Source organism: Antechinus flavipes, chromosome 1, assembly GCF_016432865.1.
Source record: "Antechinus flavipes isolate AdamAnt ecotype Samford, QLD, Australia chromosome 1, AdamAnt_v2, whole genome shotgun sequence".
Taxonomy (NCBI): domain Eukaryota; kingdom Metazoa; phylum Chordata; class Mammalia; order Dasyuromorphia; family Dasyuridae; genus Antechinus; species Antechinus flavipes.
In genome coordinates this window covers 560,375,925-560,395,177 of record NC_067398.1, presented here as the reverse complement: position 1 = coordinate 560,395,177, position 19,253 = coordinate 560,375,925, and positions in this window count along the sequence as shown.

The window sequence follows — 19,253 nt, the reverse complement described above, 5'->3', positions numbered from 1 at the left end:
GCTGCTCATAAACCTCTGGTGTCCACTTGGAATGCAATTCTCACATATGGCTTCAAAAAGCTGCAGTATGCATAGTGGTCATATCCTTAAACCATCTTGGCAGATGGAATAAATTAGATTGAGGATAACTGATAGACCTTAAACCTGCTAGTGAGTGAGGGGGGAGTACATAATGAGCTCCCCCAGAAAAACAGGCAGATGAGAGCTAGTGATGATGAAGGAAGCTGAAGCAGGTTTTGTGCAATGCTTAATGCTAAGCCAGAACTGAAGCTACCATCATCATTTACTATATCCATGGCCATCACCAGTCATCCTGAATTTTGTCTTGCCACTGGACTTTGATGACTTTAGAAGAGAGAGTGAGACTGATGATGTGTAGCTCTATCTCACTTCAATCCAGGTAATGCAGGAATCAAACCATCATTCTGTGATGTCATTCTTCACAAAGAACTGTCTTCAAAAACAACATAACTCATCATTGTTTGATTAAAACATGATGATTACTTCCCAAGTGAGAATGGCTTTCATCCTGCTTAGTCCCAAAGACTATCATTGCTTTATTCTCCTTGTTATCAACCCAGTTTATAATTAGCTAGTAGTTGCACTAACTCATCCTCCATTAAGTTACCAAAGTGTTTCTATCTAAAGTGTGGGTCTCTTTATAGCATTTCCCTACTTCATAATCTCCAGTAGCTTGCTATTATCTCCAGGAACAAATGTCAAATTCTCTGGCTTCTATAGTCATTTGCAATTGGCCCTTTCTTATTTTTTCCAGTCTTCTTATGCTTTATTATCTACATATTTTCCATATATTTTCAACATATTCGCTCTATATTTTATAATCTCCCTCCCAATTGGTCATATGTACTATTTGTGCCTAATTTGTGATAGAGCCTTCTGAGCTCATATTGATTGGTCTAATCAGTCACTGTGGAACATAATTTACATTGGTCATAACAGTGGTTATGTCTTTTTGGTCTTCTTCATTTTGGTCTTCTTCAAGCATGAAAGATAAAAAACACACAAACAAATTTATTTTGTTAAATATTTCTCAATTACAATTTAATCTAATTTAGGCTGTACTTGGTAGTGTTGCCAGCTCTGGTTCTGAGTATTTGACATATCTCCTTATAGATTTCTAAATCTATAGGTTACAGTTGAGTTGCCCTATCAATTTCTATACTATTACTAGTGGTGATAATAATGAAAATAGTAATGAGAATGATGATTAATTGAGGACTAATGAATGTTGACTATTCATAAAATGCTTTTTATAGACTTTTGTTTATGGAGTCTATTACTTTTTCAAAGTTCTTACATATTCATTTGCTTCTATATGGAGGAAAATGTCTGGACCAAAGAAATCCCAGATGATTTGCTTCCAGCAGTTACTCTTTCTCCCCTGAATGCTGCTACTCAAGACAGCCTAAATCCTATGTCTATGCAGAGTGTGTCTTACTGTGGCTCTGCCCTTGTTCAAATCTCCATTTTTTTAATCTTTAAAAAGAGATGTTTTTCTCCTTCTTGTACTTGTTCACATTTGGAGACAATAGGTCATGTTTCAACATTTCACATATGAAGGTTATTTAGACTTATCAGTTTACAGCAAAAAGATTAAAATGAGTTTCTTATGAATGTTTAATAATTCTTGACATTTGAGCAAGGAAAAAATATATTAGCAACTGCACTTTTAAAAAATTCAAAACTCAGATGCATTGTACTAACTGTATCATTGCCAAAAACCCAGGTTAACTTATTGCATTGAGCTATGACCTGGGCTCTAGTGTGGTCAGAAATGGTGTATTCCAGGTAGAGGCACCTGCAGGACAAGAAACTTACTATAAAGATCTATATAAATTACTTATTTTCAATGAATTAGAAAATAATAAAAAACACCCTACTAAAACTTACACAAATAGAACATTTTCCTTTTCTGATGACTTGAGATGTTTGAATGCCTCTATTTTATCAACATAAATGAGTTATTATTTTACTGTAGATGTGCAGAAGTTCCAGTTCTTAATAGATCAGTTAATCAAGAGTTATAGAATAAAGAATTTACTGTAAAGTTATCAATTTAGCTTATTTAGAGCCCAGCTTCTTAAACTGTGGGTTATAATCCATATGAGATCTTATAACTTGTATAATGGTTGTAAAATTATGATTTATTATCAGTATATTTTGATCTGCCTACCTAATTTATAAATTGTAATGTCCTTCTGGAGGTCCCTGTTTGGGTGCCAAAATGTAGTGTCCGGACTAGCTCTCTGGAGGATCTCGGGACCAGCCTTGATCTTAGTGGAGGAGTGCAGGGGGCAGAAGAGCCATAAGGAGAATGGTGAAAGATGGATCTCATTTCCAGTCCTTTAAGCTCTTAAATACCCTATTACAATTACATTATTACAGTATGCTGAATATGTGTGAACTAGAGAACCATTATATCACCATGCTAAGTACTAAGCATATGTATACTAAAGAACCATCATCTCATTAATTCCACTGAGTTAACATCTTCTTTAAAGTATCCTTGTTTCAAGTATACTTCTTCAGAGTTCCGGCCCTCTATAATAAACATATATATATATATTGGCAAAAAGGGGTCATTAGTGGAAAAAGTTTAATTAGCCCTGGTTTAGACCAGAAGGAGTAAATGGAAGAAGTTCATGGAAAAACATCTCATTCTTATCAATAGTATTGCCCCCCAGACCTAGCTTGGAAGGGGTGGAGGAGGCATTCTTTTATTTAATAATAATTGCTAACTTATATATAGTACCTCAAGATTTGTCAAATACTTTAAATACATTATCTCATTTGAACTTCACAACAACTCATAACACAGGTACTCTTATTATCCCTCTTTACAGGGGAGGTAAATGAGTTTGACAGAGGTTAAATGACTTTTTCAGAGTCAATGAAATTATTGTGTGATGCAGGATTTTCTGACTCTTGATTGAAGGGCTCTATTCACTCTACCCTACTGCCTTTAGCACAGCATTGAAATTGGAAGCAGGAAACCTGGGTATGAATCCTGGTTCTGATAATTGCTAGGTGGATTGGTAAGGGCACAAAACTTAAACTCCAAATATCTTTTCTCATTTGTATTGAATTAAGAAAATTCTCATTTTCTTAATAACATTAAAATGGCCTAATTATTGTGAACAATGAATTCTCTTGAAGTAGTCACATGTATTTAAATTTACATAATATGAAGTTGTAACTATGCAAAATATAGTAATTGTTTTTAGCTCAATGGAAATATAGTGTGATTTTGAATTATATAACCACTTTAGGAAATTTATTATTAGCACTATTGGGGACCTGAATATAATGGTTCATACACTACACATAATATATGAATACATATATGATAAATATATAGATATTATATGTGTACATATATAATATATACATATATGTCATATCTATATCTACCTACATATCTGTGTCTATCTTTCTATTTATATCAGAAGATTGTTGTGAAGAAGGCATTTTGTAAGCCTTAAAGTATCATTTAACATGAACTATTCTGAGTTGCCTCTACTTCCAGAAAGTTTCTAAGTGGCTGTAAAATCAAATGAGAAACTTGATTTGGATAATGATTGTGAAGGCCACTGCTTTAGTTGAACAGTTCTGCTCTTGGTTTAGGCATCAGCCTAGGTTGAGTAGAACATTTGTAAATTATTTTAATGATGTGTTTCCTCCATGTGTAATGTCCAAGAACTGCACACTGTTGTGGTGTGAAGGGGAAACTGAGCAGAATGCTTTTTTGATAGTTTTTAGTATCAAATTTGTTATTTTTAAATTTGTATTATATATGGCTTGGATCACCTGGGTATTAGGCTCAAGTTTTGTTTTATATTTTAGAACTATAATCTTTTTTTTTCTAGAGACAATTGAAGTTAAGTAATTTGCCTAAAATCACATAGCTAGTAAGTTTAAAACTGGATTTGAATTCAGTTCTTTTTGTCTATAGGGCCAGTGCTTTATCCACTGTACCACTAAATATATAACCTTAATATGTATAACCATGTCTTGAGAATGGCTTTGAATGGTTTCAGAAAATGAGCAATACAGAGCAATAAGGGCTATTTGCTTCATCAAACATGTAAATGATGTTCACATCCTTAAAGTATCATAATTTTTCTGGTGATTGAATTTGTTCTTTAGATTGTACACTAGGTAGAAGAGGACACAGGAGGTAAGACTTATTCTTTCTTTGTCCCCTGATTGGCTTCCATAACAAAGATGACATTTTGGAGGACTCCTTCCTTTTTGTTCTTAATTTCTCCCCATAGAAAGAGATAATATGATGTATAACAGGAAGGTAAGCTGAAAGAATTGTGGGAAAGGAAAGCAGTTCCACCTATGGAAGAGCATCAAAGAGCTGTCTATTGAAGGAGTGGTCCCGATCACTTGAAATGTTCAGATATCAGCTAAATCACTATTTATTAGGAATGCTTAGAGGGAATGAATATTTTGGATAGGGCCCAGACTAAGAGCATTTTTGAAGTCCTTTTCAGGTTTAGGGATCTATGATTCAGTAAAACTTTTGGACTAGAAAAAGCAGTGAGTAAAGATGAATCAAAACTAATAAGGGGTTCATTATGATAATTTTATAGCATATTAGAAAACTTTTTTATAAATAATAATAGCTAACATTCATATAGCCCTTTTTGGAGTGGCAAGGAACTGGAAACTGAGTGGATGCCAATCAATTGGAGAATGGCTGAATAAGTTATGGAAAATGAATGTTATGGAATGTTATTGTTCTATAAGAAATAATCAGGATGATTGTTTCAGAGAGGCCTGGAGAGACTTACATGAACTAATGTTAAGTAAAGTAAGTAGAATCAGAAGAATATTGTACACAGCAATAGCAAGATTATATGATGATCTGAGTGTGGATCATAATATAGTATTTTCACCTTTTTTGTTACTGTTTCCTTGCATAATGTTTTCTTTATTATTTTTCCCTTTTTGATCTGATTTTTCTTATGTAGCATGATCATTATGGAAATATGTATAGAAGAACTGTACATGTTTAACATATATTGGATTACTTATCTTCTAGGGGAGAGGATGGGGAAAAGGGAGCATTTTACAAAAGTTTACAAAAGAATTTGTAACACGAGGTTTTGCAAAGGTGAATGCTGAAAATTATCTATATATAAAGGGCTGCTACAAACATTTTTGCACATGTGGGTCCTTTTGGGAAAACCTATTCAAATGAGCATTCTTGCTAGAGGCAGTCAGATGTTATAGTGCTGGAGTGTTGGACTTGGACTAAGTGATAAATTTGAATCCTGCCTCAGACACTTCATCCCTGTGTAACTATAGCCATCTGGCTTAAAATCTCTAAGCCTCAGATGACTTATCTGTAAAATGAGTATTATAATAATAGCTTTTATCTTACAAAGTTGTTGGGAGGATCAAATGAGATAATGTAGGATATCTCAAGAGCTTTAGTTCACTTTTAAGATATTAAATCTTTTGGACTAGAAAAAGTAATGAGTAAAAATTAAGCTGAAAGTTAATGAAGGACCTATCACGACAATTGCATAGTGTGTTAGAAAAGTCTTTATACATAATTATAAATAGATAAGCTTTGTGACTTAATGATTTGCCTGGGTCTTTTTTGGTAAAATTAGGGGGTCTGTATCAATGCAGACCTTCTAGAGAAATCATTTCACTAGAATGAGAGATTACTGGGCTATTGAAGAAAGAGAAGGCCCATACCAGCCTTATCATGAACGTTTTATTGTGGGAAGCTTTTTCACAAAAAGGTCCAGGATGGCAGTAGTACAAAATGATGTGTCCCTGCAGCAGCTCTAGGTCAGGCCAGATACTATATGGAAATAGAACAAAGGGCTGAGCGCCAGGGATGACCCAAGGTCATATACAAGTTTTCCCATGGAATACTTAGAGCTTTTTTCTTGGTTACAGTAACAGTAATTTGCATTAATCATAAAGTCATAGGTCATGTTTTCATATACTGACTCCCCTGTAGAACTATCAGCAGTCCTTTCAAGCATGAAACCTAAGATATTAAATCTAAAAGTTGATCTAAGACTTTTGGGACACTATAAATGTAAAGTGTTTTGCAAACCTTAACTGCTGTGAAAATGCTAGCTATTATTTTTATTATTACTCTGCAGCACAAGAAATATTGTATCTACAATGATCAGTAACTTCATTCAGCAGGAGATCTGAATTTTCCTTTGGGGGCATCTATTCTAATTTCAACATTAAAGATCATAAAAATATAAGATGGTTAAAAGATTGAGTAACTAAGAAGGAGAAAAAGGACAAGGACTACAGGGTGGAAAAAGGATTACCAAATTATGTATGTAAGCTACCAACAGTGACAGACTTGAATACTTCAGTGTTAAATTTTGTTCTTGAATAAACAAGTCACCACCTTCAGAACCTAGAAAACAAAGCTTCTTGTCTCCTTGAAGGTAAAGTCATGTCCTTAAGTTACCCTAAGTCTGATCCTCACCCCTGTGGAATTAAACAACTAGGAACAAAAAAAGGAGCATTATATAACTTTGGGAATAGTTCCTGGTAATGTTTTTCCTCAAGGAGGAACTTCCTTCTAGCCGGTCCTCAGGAAGGGCAAATCTATGAAGAGTGATATGTTTAGGGAATGTAAGCTCAAGCTTAGGTGAGGAAATAGAGGAAAAATATATTTAAAGATTGTAGGACAACAGAAATTCAGCATGCTTATTCTTCCCATTAATAAGTGAAATTTCATCAAAACTGAAAATGAACTTGCAGAATGGAGTCTCCTTAGGCCCTTAAGATCTTAGATCATGCTATTAAAATATTCATATTTACACAGAATTTTGTAAAGTGCTTTCCCCACAACTTTATGAAGAAGTATGAAGGAGTATAATTATCCCATTTTATATATGGCAAAACGAAGGCTCACAGTAGTTAAGTTATTTGTTCAAAGTCACAAAGCAAGGTCACAATAGCATAATTGGACTTCAAACTTAGACTTTCAGGCTGTAAGTCCAGAGTTCTTTGCATTTGCAGTGGAATCACTGAGCCATGCTTCAGGGGAAATCTAGCCATATCAGAAAACCCTCAAAGCTGACTTTGATTTGGACTTTTCCCCTTTCCATTCAGGAAACCACATTGCTTGTATTTCCCAGGCAGGGCTGATTGCTGATGTTTTATCACCTCACATAAATAATGATTATTCTTTGTCATTGGCTGCAATTCTATATCAAATGAGCCTTACCCTAGGATTGCAGGGTTATTACACAGGATGAGAGAATTGATGTTTAGAAAACTTTTTGAAATTGCTAGAGTGTGTCACTTAATGTAGTCAAGGTAATACTCTGTCTTTCCAGTTTAGTTAGAAGAGTCAGGCTTATTGTATATTTTACCATGTTCCCTGAAGGACAATCTGTGATACTGTATACAATGTATGTGAGTTGTAGAGGACTTAGAAAAGTGTGTGTGTGTGTGTGTGTGTGTGTGTGTGTGTGTGTGTGTGAGAGAGAGAGAGAGAGAGAGAGAGAGAGAGAGAGAGAGAGAGAAAGAGAGAGAGACAGAGACAGAGAGACAGAGAAAGAGAGAGAGAGAGAGACAGAGAGACAGAGAGAGAGAGAGAGAGAGAGAGAGAGAGAGATAGAGAGAGAAAAGAAGAGAGAGAGACAGAGAAAGAGAAAGACAGAAAGAGAGACAGAGACAGAAAAAAGGAGAGGGAGAGAGAGAAACGGAGAGAGATGAGCAAGAAGGCAAAAACTTCTAAATGACTAATAAAAATCCATACAATATAAGATGTAAAGAAATTTGATCCCAATACGTCCCTTGATGAGAACCTGTAGATTTATTTTTTGTTGTTATTCAGTCATTTCTGACTCTGTGATCCCATTTGGGATTTTCTTGGTAAATGTTTTGGAGGGTTTTGCATTTCCTTGTCAAGACCATTTTACGTATGGAGACAAACAGAATTAAGTGATTAAATATAATTTTATCCCAATATCTCAATATTGGACGAGTGGAAAAAGTGGAAGAGTGAGTGCTAGTCACATCCTTCTTTCTGTTCTGCCTAAGAGAAAAATTTCAGTCTTCTTTAATGATGTGGAGTAAGGAATTCCAAATCTTATTTCTCTAAATATATTCTTACAATACAAGTTGTTCCTGGTCCCTGTGACCCAGGTTTTCTTAATTTTCTTGAATTAACTACAATCTGTTGAGGTCTTAAAAATCTAAATATTTGATATTGAAGGGATTATAGGCCTTGACAATGCACCCACAGCTTTCTTTTTCTTTTTAAAAAAAACTACTACAGAAGAGGATTTTGGGAAGATGGCAAAATAGGTCACAAAATCATAAGCTCTACACATTCTTCTACCAACAGCCAAAATTGTGCCTTAAGGTCAATATAGAGTGGATTTAAAAAAAAAAAATCAAGAGTTGGGGCAGAACTATGCTCCTCCTGGGACAATTGGAGAATATCAGAAGAAAGGTTCTATGATGAAAGTTTGGCTCCTGTGAAGTATAAATATTTCCAGACTAGGTTCTGCTGAAACACTAAGTGGTGAACCTTGGCACTAGCTGGGTTGAGAAATAGCCTCAGTCCCAACCACAGGAACTTTCATCTCTCAGTGTGGGAAGTCTAAAGTTCAAAGTTCCCAGTATGGGGAAGATTGAGGGACCTTCTGTTGATAAGGAATGCCAGGCTCAGCTTTAGTGCAGAGATGTGGCCCTGGGTAAGAAAGAATCAACACAAACCCAGTGAATACAGAAACAGTGGAGCAGGAAAGCTGCTAGCTTTGGATTTTTTAAAAATAATAATAGTTTTTTAATTTTTCAAAATACATGCAAAAGTATTCGACATTTACACTTGCAAAACCTTGTATTCCAAAATTTTCTCCCTCCCCTCTATCCCCCTTCCCTCCTGCCCGAATAGCAAGTAATCCAATATAGGTTAAATATGTAAAATTCTTTTAACCTATTTCCACATTTATCATGCTACATAAGAAAAATCAGATCAAAAAGGAAAAAATTAGAAAGAAAAAAACAAGAAGGCAAACAACAATAACAACAAAAGTGAAAATATTACGTTGTGATCCATATTCAGTCCCCACAGTCCTCCTTCTGAATGCAGATGGTTCTCTCCATCACAAGTCTATTGGAATTTGCCTGAATCATCTCATTGTTGGAAAGATCCAAGACCATCACAGTTGATCATCACATAATCTTGCTGTTGCTGTGTACAATGTGCTCTTGATTCTACTCACTTCACTCAGCATCATTTCATATAAGTCTCTCCAGGCTTTTCTGAAATCAGCCTGCTGATCATTTCTTATAGAACAATAATACTTATTGCATTCATATACCATAAATTTTTAAGCCATTCCCTAGCTAATGGACATCCATTCAATTTCTAGTTCCTTGTCACTATAAAAATGGATGTTGCAAATATTTTTGTATATGTGGGTTCTTTTCTCTTTTTTATGATCTTTATGGGATACAAACCTAGTAGAAGCACTGCGGGATCAAAGGGTGTACAGTTTTATTGACTTTGGATTCTTACAGGAAAACAGAGTTCTTAGCTTTAATTTCCAGGCCAGAGAGGAGAACTGAAGGAGAATCTGAGGCCAGAGGAACCATCCCTCCTCTACCCCAGGACTAGAAATTATTCCACTAACAAGCTTTTATTTAAACAAAAGAGCAGGCAAAGAAGAAAGAACCCAACTATAGAAAATTATTTTGAGAATAGGGAAAACTGGAATTAATTTTCAGAGAACATACTCTCCCACTCCAAAGAGTACCATCAAGTGGTCATCTGCTCAGAAAGAATTCATAGAAGAATTCAAAACTTAAGAACTTAGAACTTAAAAAATTCAGAACTTAATGAGAGAAATTGAGGGAAAACTTTAAAAAATAAGAACGATCCAAGAAAAATAAGATTATAAAAAGAAAATCAACTAACTGGGAAAGGAGATTCAAAGTCTTAAAGAAGAAAATTACTCCTTGAAAGCTAGAAGTGTGCAAAGGGAAGCCAATAAAGTTTTGAGACAAATAATAAAACAAAAATAAAAAGACTGAAAAAATAGAAGATAATGTGAGATATCTCATAAGAAAACCCACAGATCTGGAGAACTATTCAAGAAGAAAAAATATAAGAATAATTGGAGTATCTGAAAGCTACATTAAAAAAGAATCTTGATGCAATAATAAAAGAAATAATTAAAGAAAAATGTCCTGAAGTATTAGAACAAGAGAGAAAGTAGCAATAGGGGGAAAAAACCCATCAATTACCATCTGAAAGAGATTCTACAAGGAAAACCTACAGGAATATCATTGTCAAATTTCAAAACCCATGGGTTAAGGAGAAAATATTACAAGCAACAAGAAAAAAACAATTCAAATATGGTAGAGCCACAATCACGCAAGACCTAGCTGTAGCTACATTAAAAGACTGCAGGTCTTAGAACACATTATGTCAAAGGGCAAAAGAACTAAGATTGTGATGGAAAATATTTTATCCAGCAAAGCTAAGCATAATTCTGAATGAAAAAAAAAAGGATAATCAGTGAATTGCCAGAATTTCAAGATTTTGTTGCAACCCCCCCAAAACTTAATAGAAAATTCAACATATAAGATCCAAGAGAAATGTAAAATAAACATCAAAGTCTAATTTCAAGGGACTCAATAAGGACAAACTGTTTATGTTTTATATGGGGAAATGTTAAACCATGTTTCTAAGATTGTCATCAGTAATTGGATAGTTTGAAGAAAAAGATTGGGATAGAGTATTCTCTATTCAAAAAAGCAAAACAATATAGGAACAGGTAAAAAGAGTAATTATGTTATACAAATGAGGTGGCTACCAAAATAAGAATTGACAGAGAAGAATTATAAGGGATTGGATATCAGGAATGGCTTAGAGAGGAAACAATATATATCTAAAAAGATATAAAAATTTTCTAAATTTCTAACGAAGTAAAGGAGAAGGGAATAGGATAAGGGCCAGGAGTATAGAGAAGTATATAGGTAAACAGGAATGGGATAAAGGAGGAAAAATGAGAAGGGAGAGAATAAGAGAAGGATCCTGGTAGGAGTGGCTTACGTAGTAGCAAGGCACTTAATAGAATAGAAATAAAGCAGAGGAGTCAGTAGAGACAGGAAATAAGAGAAACACACAAACTTAATAATAATGATCAGGAATAGAATTTACTAGAAAAAAACCAAAGATAGTATTCAGTAATCAGTGCAATAAACAAAGTTTAAGGGAAAATAAATTTAATCAAAAGAAAAAATATGGAAATTATCCTCTATGTCAGCCATATCAATCAATATTGTTTTAGACCATTTAAAATGAGTAAATAGTATAAGGTTGAAATATTTCTGTGATATGGGAAATGATGAATTAGTAGATTTAGAAAAATATGGAGAGAAAATATGAAAAAAATATGGAATTATGAAGAATGTTATTATTTACCTTCAGAGCAACAAAAGACAAAAACTTGTAGTATAGCTTCATATAGATGTATATGAATGTAATGTGTATATATGTATAATTATAGATATTTATGTATATGTATGTTTATATATGTATGTATATGTACATATTAATATATTCAATATTAATTGTAATCTTGGGGAGATGAAGTGGGGAGAAAAGGGGAAAAAGAATAAAGTAAAAAATTCACAACAGAGAACAGAAGATAATCTATAGGAAGCAAAGAAAAGATGGACAGGGAAATGAACATTTATTCCCTCATATTTTGAATCTTCTCTTATGTTCTTCTGTGAAAATGGAAATTTTTTCCTTATTTTCATTGTTTTTCAATTCTTAAATAAATAAATAATAATACTACAGGCAGAATACAATATGTAAATAGATTGTATTATTAAAGTTCACTATCAGATGGTGTTACTAGCCACAATTCTGCTCCTTTTCAATAAGAATAAGCAGAACAAGATAAATCACACACTTATGATAGTAAGGGAGAGTTAAGGGGAAAGATGTCTATTTCTGTAGTTTTCAGAGAATTGATAACCTGTCAGTTCTTTGATTCTTTCTGGGTGTCTGTGTTCAATTCATTATTCTGAGGATTGGTCTAATACAGATTTAAACAATCAAAAAAGATCTGAATCTTCATTTAATAGAAAATTTCATTGCTTCTTCCTATAGCAGCTATTTCATGGAGGCTTAGTCTTGTGACCTTGACATAATGGGGTCATTGCTCTCACAGGGACAGAAAGACTTAGATCTTATTTATAGTTTACATACACACACACACACACACGTATATATACATACGTGTGTGTGTGTGTGTGTGTGTGTGTGTGTGTGTGTGTGTATGTTTTTCCCACAGCACATTTATTGCTCATGAAGCAGGGACAGTAGGTACAAAGTCAGGCCCAAGCAAAGACAACCACTTGCTGCCATTTCACTCTCTCATCTCCAAATATGACAACTTTGCGTCTTATTTCTGGTGGGTGAGAGGTGTGTTACAGCTGTCTGTCTCTTTGGCTCACTGATGGGTTATAGATCTTTAATATCTGGTTTTATATATTCTATTAGAAACAATGTTGTCTATGTAGTTAGATTCCGGGGATAGTATACAATAATATATTTATCTCATGTTACTGGCTGGTTCTGTAGTTCTATTATAGCTAATAGTATCATAAAGGACAGCCACCTTTTGTAGTATTTTTTTTTTCAGTGAGACAGTGTATTTTAAATTCCAAAAAAGGATGCCAAGAATGTGGACTCCCTCACCATGCATAGTCAAAGGAAGAGAGGACATGACTGAGGTATCAAAATAATCACTTATTAATCAAACATTTATTGGCATCTTTTATATGCAAGACATAATGAGAAAAACAAAGATAAAATGCACTCTCACTACCCTCGAGAAGCTTATAATCTGTTAGGAAAACAATACATAAATGATTACAATATAAAGTAAAAAATGACAAATGCTTTGTTTAGGATGGACTCCTATACTCTAAAGGGCTGGTTAAGATATATGGGAAAATAGACAGCCAGAAGAAGAGCCAGAGTTCTATTTTTGGAAAATTAATATTTTAACATTGGAGGGAATCATGATGGTATGGGAAAGACCTAAGAAGTAATACTTTCTTGTAAAAATCAAAGCCACAATTCTACTTTTAGATAAATTCATGGCAGGAAGAAGAGAAAGGTCTTCTTGCTGGTTGAAGTGTGATCAGATGGAGTCGGGTGGACAGGAGAATGGATAGATTTACTAGTCAACAGATTTGCCTTGTTTTAGGGTTTAACATTTTTATTTGCATTAGGTATTTATCTTCCCTTCTTCACATCTCTCTCTAATTAAAAAAAAAAAAGAAAGAAGACAATATATTTGCAACAAATGAGCAGAGCCAAGGAAAACAAATCCCCATATTGGCCACATCTTATTAAACATGTTGAGTCCATCATCTCTGTCAATAGATTAGCAGCATGTATCATCAGTCCACTGGAATTTCGTGGCTTTTTTTTTTTTTTTGCATTACTCTCTGCATGTTCAGAATTCTCAAGTCTTTCAAAGTTTGTCTTTACAACATTTTTATAATTGTCGAAATTATTCTGCTTCTGCTCACTTCATTTTCTATCAATTCATACAATTTTTCCAAGGTTTCTCTGAAACCAACCATTTAATCAATCTTCATGGAACAATTGTATTTTATTATAATCACAATGATTGTTTAGCAATTCCCCCAATTGAGGGGCATGTCTTAGTTTTCAGGTCTTTATCAGTAACTACAAAACTACTACTACTACTACTACTACTACTACTACTACACACACACACACACACACACACACACACACACACACACACACGTCTCTTTGGGGTATAGATCTAGTAGTAAGTCCAAGGGAAAGTTAAGTAACTTTTTGGACACAGTACAAATTACTTTTCAGACTGACTGGATCAATTTACAATTGTATAAAAAAGTCCATGAATGTGTTCATTTTCCTAAAGCTCCTCCAATATTTGTCATTTTCCTTTTCTTGTCTATTTTGGCAATTTGATGGGTGAGAGGTGAAACTTCAGAGTTATTTTAATTTGCATTTCTCTAATCATTAGTGACTTGAAGAATTTTTTCCCATATGGTTGTTGATACCTTGGGGTTCTTCCCTTGAGAATTGACTGCTAGGGGTACTTGTTTATGGACTCTAATTCCATAATTTTAAAAAAGATTATTGTATTCATACAATAATGCCTGCAAGGGGCTGTAGAAAAAAACTTAAAATGTTTTGGGAGGGTAGAAAACAATTGTACAAAGTGGCATAATGAAAACTTCTTAATGACCTTTAAGAAGGGTTTTGAGGCTGTGTGATATAGTAGAAAGGCTATTTTATTGAACTTAGAGCCACCCAGAGGCATTTGCCATTTACTATACTATTTGTGTGGTCATAGGCAGGACCCTGAATCCCTCAAGACTTCTCTTTCTTCATTTGTAAAATGAAGGGGATGTACTATGTATATTTATTATAAAACATTTGCTTTTTTCCTCTTCTTCCCCTTCTCCCCACATTGAATAGAGGGTGGGAGGAAAAGAAAATAGGTTTCTATTAGTTAGTTTAAAAATTAAGTAGTTAATTTAAAAGAAGAAAAGTGGAAGAGTATGAGATATGAAATGTTGCATTTATTTTTAGATGAGATCACTGTATTATTGTTATTGTTTGTCCTTCATTCTTGAAGAGGACCATGACATCAGGGAATAATGCCATGATATGCAAGTGAACTGGATTCAAGTGAGGGAGGGCTGTGCGAGGTTACCTGCATCACTTTCCCCTCCAGAGCCATATGGGTTCAATGGCCAGATGCAAATCAGAACTATTGAAGTTTTACTTAGAAAACGGCCTCTCATAATCAGGAATAATCTGTAAAAGATTATAATGCGAAACAAACATATCAATAAAACTGAAAGTGTAAAAATGACCAAAAAAAAATATCTGGAAATGATAGATTAGGAGATGCTTTGGAGTAGAGTGATATTAGAAGCAGGAAATATGGTTAAAGAAAAATAACTTAAATTAGAGATAAAAGGGATCCTCACCTAGGAATAGCAATGAAAGAAAATATAGTGATAAAAGTTGGCAGCTGATCAGATGGAGAGACTAAGTTCCAGGGAAAAAAACAGTCAAATATCTTTTTAATTTTGAGTGACTAGATTAATGGTAATTTCATGAACCTATATAGATGTCAGAGCATAGAACTTCATTAATGCCTCTGAAGACTCAGACAGCATCCAGAGGCAGGGACTAGGACAATGAAGAGTCTTGAGATTGAGCTGCTGCAGAGTTGTTTGAAGGAACTGGTCTTAAGAAGAGAAGGTTTTCAGTATCTTAGATAGTGAAAAGAAGAGAGGTAGGGCTACAACTCAAGCTCATGGAAGGTAAAAGCAAAACCTTTCCTTAGAATAAAAAATAAATGTGTGTGGACAGGTGGTGGTGGTGGTGGTGGTGGTAAAGCAGAATGAAAATTCATAAACGCCATGGAGAAGATGGATGAATCAAGATCCAGGGGAACTGGGCATTTTACATATGGGTGAGGACATAGCTCTGAAATGGAGAGGAGGGAACTTGAAGGAGCTGTTTTAGCAGCATTGCTTCTTCTTCAGAGGCCTTGGAATTATCACAGGTTGAGAGAGCACATAGTGTCTTGTAGAAGTAGAGCAACCCAGGACAGGGAACTTGAAAAGAGACTGAGGAAATGCTTCTTGAGTGTTGGACTTCCTCTTGGCTTTCCTGGTGGAACTGGGATATCCTGAAAGTTTACATCTAAGGGGGCAAAGGGAAAGGTACATGATTAAAGTCATGTGCCTGACAGCAAGACAGGAAATATAGGTGGAAATAAGGGAGAAGAACACAATTTCCCAGAGACCAAGTCAAAATCTAATGCCTGCTGGCTTGCTCAATTTTCAGAAAAGACCCTGAACGGATCCATCCAGGTAATTTTGGAATCAAAAACTTGGTGGAAAACCTTTGTTTGCTATTGTTGGAGTGATGGGGAACTGAACTTTTTTTTTTTTTTCCCCTCCACTCTGTACACTGTGTGCTATTTAAGGGCTGGAAGGATTACAGATTAGGAATGTGTGTATTGAGTATGTTGATAGCAATTTCCCATGACTTTTTCTGCCTTTCTAATGAAAACCTTTATATAGTTTGTCCTTTCATGAAATGTGTAGGAGTAAGGAAAGAATTGGGATGGGAAGTGATATGAAAGAATTCAAGCTATGAAATTTGATTGGAGGATGCAGACACACCTCCTAAATTAGCATAAGAATACAATCTATCCAAAAGGGGCAGAGCCAAGGGGTAAGTGATAGCCAGCTGCTCTGAAAGTCTGACGAGACACAGAGAGCTTGGCAGAGATACCATAAAACACATTCAGGAGTTAAGTAGCATGTATTAAATTTATGTTGAATTGCTTCCATCTTTTTAGTAAAGTCGGAGGGGAGGTATGATAACATCACAGGATTTTGTCTCAGAGCTTCACTTTTCTTCCATTTTCAAGCTTTAGGATTTGACTCACTGATAAGTTCTCTCATTTTGGTGTGGGTTTCTTGCTACCCAGATATGCCTGTGAGGGAGGATAAAGGATTTTTCCTTTCTGATCTACTACCACATTCCCTTAAAATATAGTGATAATTTTAATCACTAATGATATTTGCTTGTTTCAGGCCCTTAAAAATAACAACAACAACAAATAAAACAGTACAAAGGGACAAGTTACTCAAAATAACTGAGAAAATTTAGAAGTTTAAAGAAGTCTTAACAATTAATCCTGGTTTTACTTAACAAATGTGTATGGAACTAGGATTTAATCTTTTTTTTTTTTTTTTTTGTATTTCTCCTCCTTGGCTTAAATGAGTTCTTTCAGGTCTGGCCGTTGGCATCAGCTGGGCACAATCCTGTCTGGACTAGCTGTTAGATCAAACTCTAGGTTTCTGTCTGATGGATTTGGTTTGGCGAGACTGTTAAGTATCTCAATCCTCTGAGAGTCCTCTTTCCTAGTCCTTAGTTTTAGGAATGGAACACAGCCTGGGGCAGGCACACTCCTCTGTTATGACTTTCTACTAATTCCTCCTCATTTCCAACAAGTCTACCCTTGGACTTAGTATCAACAAAGATTTTTCTTCTGGATTTCAGGGCTTCATGTATCAACCTGAAGTCAGGTCTTTTACCATTTGGGAAATCTAGGTAGTACCTGTCCCACAAATGTCATTCAAATTTGTCCTCTTTCTTTATCTTTCCTTATTTACCTTTTCCTTCCTTTTGTGGTTGGCTATCCTAAAGCAAGTTTACTAATTGGAAAAAACAGCTGGCTCTGTCTTTTAGGTGGAATATTGGTTGTTACTTTATATGCTTGGAATGACATTTGAATCCTTTTTTCTCTGTGGCAGAACCAGTTCAGGACAATTGACTGAGTTGTCCATGATTCTCTTTCCTGATTTTTAAATCAAAATATTGCCATCAGCATCATTGATGATATGAACCCTATACCTACAGCTTTCTCCTTCTTCTTCTTATTCTTCTTCTTCTTCTTCTTCTTCTTCTTCTTCTTCTCTTCTTCTTCTCTTCTTCTTCTCCTTCTTCTTCTCCTTCTTCTTCTCTTCTTCTTCTTCTTCTTCTTCTTCTCCTTCTTCTCCTTCTTCTTCTCCTTCTTCTTCTCCTTCTTCTTCTCTTCTTCTCTTCTTCTTCTTCTCCTTCTTCTTCTCCTTCTTCTTCTCCTTCTTCTTCTTCTTCTTCTCCTTCTTCTTCTCTTCTTCTTCTCCTTCTTCTTCTTCTTCTTCTTCTTCTTCTTCTTCTTCTTCTTCTTCTTCTTCTTCTTCTTCTTCTTCTCTCTTCTTCTTCTTCTTCTTCTTCTTCTTCTTCTTCTTCTTCTTCTCTTCTTCTCTTCTTCTTCTTCCTTCTTCCTTCTTCCTTCTTCTTTCAAACCTGAGACCCAGTGGATTTTAGCTCACTGTCAAAACTGAAATAACAGCTATACTCCAGAGTAATGAACAATTTACACCTATCTTTGGCCCATTCACTTGCTCACTGCAGCTTCCTATACTAGGTTTATGAATCATCACTCACATCCCTTCCCCAGGGAAGTGCTTCCCTAGAATGTCCATTCAGTACAGATTCAAAACAGGAAAAAAAAAAAAAACAACAACTTCACACAAACAATAAACAAGCTCAGAATATTCTCCTCATAAATATGGGCAGGGTCATGGCATCTCCCTTACCAGGTCATTTCTGAAGAGCGTATGAGGCCAGGTGGAATTAGAAAGAAGAGGAGGTTTGAATAACTACTGGGAAAAATTCTTCATGTCCTTAAACCAAAAACAAAACCAAAACCAAAAAAACAACCAAACAAAAAAAGCTAATGCTTCATTAGTATAGTTTTTCTTAATGCAATGTCAACTCCACTACATGGAGTAGAATATAAATGGAGGTAACAACATAACATTTTAAACAATAATGTCTTTAAGTATAATGAAAGCAGATCACTCCATCCCAGATTTCTCATGGCATAGCATGTTTATATAATATATGTGGGAAATATACTTGAAAAGCCCCTAAACAGTGCAGACACCACTCACTTTCACACCAAATAAATAATTAGAATCAAACTACTAATGTATTAAGTATATGATTGTGATGGAATATTACTGTTCTATAAGAAATGATGGACTCAATGATCTTAGAAAAACATGGAAAGACTTGCATGAAATAAGAGCAAGTGAACAGAACCAAGAAAACATTGTATAAAGTAACAGCAGTATTGTTTTTAAAATGATTTTGAACACATTTTGACTATTATAAATATCCAAATTATCTATAAAAGGACATGAAGGAAGATACTATCTGCATTTAGAGAAAGAAATGATAATTAGAATAATTTTACATATACACATATAAATATATACATATACACATTCATATATATAGACATACATATGTATGCATATATGTGTATATATCTATATCTATCTTTATGTCAAGTAATAGCCTTTTTAGGGCAGGGGAGAAGGGGAAGGAAGGAAAAAAGAAATTTGCATGATAACTTTATTATATATTTAAAAGCAATAGAAAGTTGCACAAATTTACTTTGCAATTTCATGTCAAATCACCTTTTTTATTATACTGTTAGAGAAATGCTTGTTTTATTCCATCATTTAAAAATAAAATAAAAATTTAAAATACATTAGTAAAGCATAATATCAAAATAAAGCTAACAGAAACACCCATGTGTGGTGTT